The sequence below is a fragment of the Lactuca virosa genome, chromosome 2 (assembly GCF_052849685.1).
Source record: "Lactuca virosa cultivar CGN04683 chromosome 2, Lactuca_virosa_CGN04683_v6, whole genome shotgun sequence".
Taxonomy (NCBI): Eukaryota; Viridiplantae; Streptophyta; class Magnoliopsida; order Asterales; family Asteraceae; genus Lactuca; species Lactuca virosa.
In genome coordinates, this window is record NC_136427.1 from 203414114 (window position 1) to 203417401 (window position 3288).

General features: G+C 38.4%; 1 long non-coding RNA gene across 1 annotated transcript; it reads left to right on the plus strand.

Annotated features, from left to right (window-relative positions):
• Nucleotides 1-1904: 1904 nt before the first annotated feature.
• Nucleotides 1905-3057, plus strand: LOC145156728 (uncharacterized). The gene is made up of 3 exons (XR_013736884.1): nt 1905-2071; nt 2264-2333; nt 2947-3057. It is a non-coding gene; the product is annotated as an uncharacterized LOC145156728 (long non-coding RNA).
• Nucleotides 3058-3288: the final 231 nt, after the last annotated feature.

Below are 3288 nucleotides of genomic sequence, written 5' to 3' on the forward strand. Positions count from 1 at the left end.
TATCTACGTTGATATTAATATACTATCATATAGACATAATAATAACGTATATACAATATTTAGCATGCGTTTTCCCCCGAAAACATTAGAAAGTGGGGTCGTGAAACTCACCCTAGTAGCGTGATCTATAGAATCTAAACGGACAGAAGCTCATCGTAGTCAGGCTCGGGAAGGGAAACGGCCTTCGGAAACGAGAGAGAAAGAAGAGATTTGGTGTAAGCAATGAAATGGTCTTGATCGCTATTTATAGGCTCTTCTGGGCCATTTCACGTCGTGGCATACCCAGGGTCACGTCATGAACATCCATGAGTCACCCCGTAGCTTTAACACGTGTTTTCTAGCCCCGATTAGTGTCCCGGACACGTTTCACGTCGTGAAATTAATGTCCACGTCGTGAACCATGGCGGCTAGGGTTTCTTGCCACGTGTCATGCTCTAAGACAGCTACATCTTCGGAAGGTCATAACTTTTGCATACGAACTCCGTTTTTGACGTTCTTTATATGCACGCGTAGCTAATTCCGAGTACTATGACTTTCTTTTAGACTCCAATAGCTAATTCTAAGTATATTTTAAATTCCTCTTATTATAGAGATTTATAGTGTTCGGTTTATCATAACTTCTTCACATGATGTCAGATTTAGATGTTCTCTATATTTTTGGAATCGTATGGACGTATACTTGGAGTTGTATCATAAATTATGTATGAAAATTAATACTTTAACATGAATTACATAGTAAGTTTATCACATTACTATTTTAACAAAATCACATTACATGATTGGCATAATCACATGTCGTTGTTTATTGACCTATTTTGACTGGTGTTACACCCACCACACTCTTGACTAGTGGAGGGTCGTTAGCCGAACGGGTAGGATAGGACACAACCTTCCATTATAAGTATAATGAAAAAAAAACGAAGTAACTAAACACTTTTATAAATTCCCAAATCTTAGTTACTTTAGGAAAAATGTGGAATTGGTGCTAATCCATGAAATTGCACATTGCACCCTTATTGGTCGATTAGTGGAGCGTGTGTGGTTAACCGTGTAACGCCCGGGTTTCGGGGCTAAGCATTTTTAGACAATGTAATAGTCTAGGTCAACTATTGTAACTCTTTTGATGTAATAAAAATGAAATATTTGAGTATTTTGTGAATTATGTGAATTTATGTGCTTATTATTTAATTATAAATGTATAATTAATAAAGAATAAAAATAAGCGTCAAAATTAAAATATGATATAAGCCCGATATCTTTACATAAAGTTGTAGTGGTCAAAACAAGGATTCCGGAGATATAAAGAACGCCGAAATCCGAGTTATAACGAAGAAGTTATGACCCGACGAAGTTTCACGACGGAACCGGCACGATACCGGGAAGCGTGAATAGTGAATTTACTATAAAGCGAGTTTTTAGCCGACACGACCTAAACGAGAATCGAAGAGCTCGTTAATTGTGGCATAACAATAAAAAGACAGACGAAAACGGACGTCGGATGAGGAAGTTATGAATTTTTAACGGACCAATCCTGTCCCGGCCTGTTAAAAATATAACTTTTAAAATAAATTCAAAATTAGCCAACGGAGTCTAAACGAAAGTTGTAGATTACGTTCCCGCCTTCGCGTGGATATAAATAACGTCAAAAACGAAGCTCGTATGCGAGAGTTATGATTTTTCTAAGTCGGGAGGCCGATACGCGATATTGGGTGACGTGGCACCACCAGAAATTGGACATGTGGCACCACCAGAAATTGGACACATGGCACCACCAGAAATTGGACATGTGACACCACCAGAATTTGGACAAGTGGCACCACCAGAAGGCCACCACATGCCCCAACTCACTATAAATAGAAGTGTCGGGTTCTCTCATTTCTTACACCTTTCCTCTTCCACTTTCTCTCTCTAAACTCTCTCTCTAAGCTCCCTTGAGCCCCTAAAGTCTAGGTAAACCCCCTAGCACCCGAAGGAAGTTCCGAGGCTCCCGGAGTCCCGAGAAAAGAACCTTTCGGCTCGGAAACGCTGCTCCAGCGAAGTCCGGTTTTGAGAAAAACCCGCTGTAAGTAAGGTACGCCTACGGAATTTTTAATATAACTTTTAAATAATTATAGTAATGTTATTAGGTCCTTAAAATAATTATTTGGGCTATTATTATTTATATATTGGGTGTTATTTAACGCTTGTATAATAATAATAATATCTAGACTATTAATTAGCCGCGGTTAACGTTAAAACTAAATGCTAGTGATATTAATACTAGGTTTTGATCAAGGAAAAATTGTTTTGAGATAACGGAGTGCTGTTCGAGTACCGAGTCACCACCTAATCAGGTGAGTGCATAGTTAATTTCATCTTACACATAGATATGAAGTATTTTATATTAATTACGTGCTATGTGTGCATATTATCTGAATACTTGCTGCCTATGCTGATGAAAGATTTTTATACATGTTTTAAATAATTTAAACTGTATATGTATTTTATATCTACAAAAATGTTGGGGTAAAACATGGGTAGATGTAATAAGACGATGTGTGATAAAATGATGAGAGGCCTCGATGTTGTTGTTGTTGATTCTGTCATCTAGCGGAGTATGGATGACGACCACAGACTCTTCTAGACAGTCCAGTGGAACGCTAGCAGGCTCGCAACCTGTAGGTGTTTGTGAACGATGTGTTCACCGGTGTACTCCATCCCCCTCATGGTTGCCTTTAGGACATTCATTGCTGAGGAAACCCATTGGCAGTAGTGTCCATCCCGATGTTGATCCTTAGGCTAGGTCCCTTATGATAGGTGTTTTAGGGACGTAATGTGAGGATAACGGGAACGGGTAATCGGGTTATTGTTGGTTGATGAAATTAATAAACTTATTTATTGTGGGTTGAAAACCCTATGTGCTCACCAGGCTCCCAAGCCTGACCCACTCAGTTTCTTGTATTACAGGTAGTGGCGCACGAGCATAGATATGATGTTTGGGATGAGAGATTATGAATAAATGTAGTAAGGCTTTATTGTACTGTTTATGCTTTTGATCTGTATCGAACATGACATCCCGAGGTTTTTAATGAAATACATTTCTACGGAAATGCTTTGATAAATCTTTATCATATTTTATTTTGGGAACAAATTCCGCAACACTTTTATTTAAAATGTTACTCTGATTTTTAAACAAAGCATAAACAAAATCGGTCTTTTCTGGCCGTGAAAATGGGGATGTCACAAACCGGCACACTAATATGGGACCAATGAAGGATGGCAATGGGTAGCTTGATGTTTATCATAGAT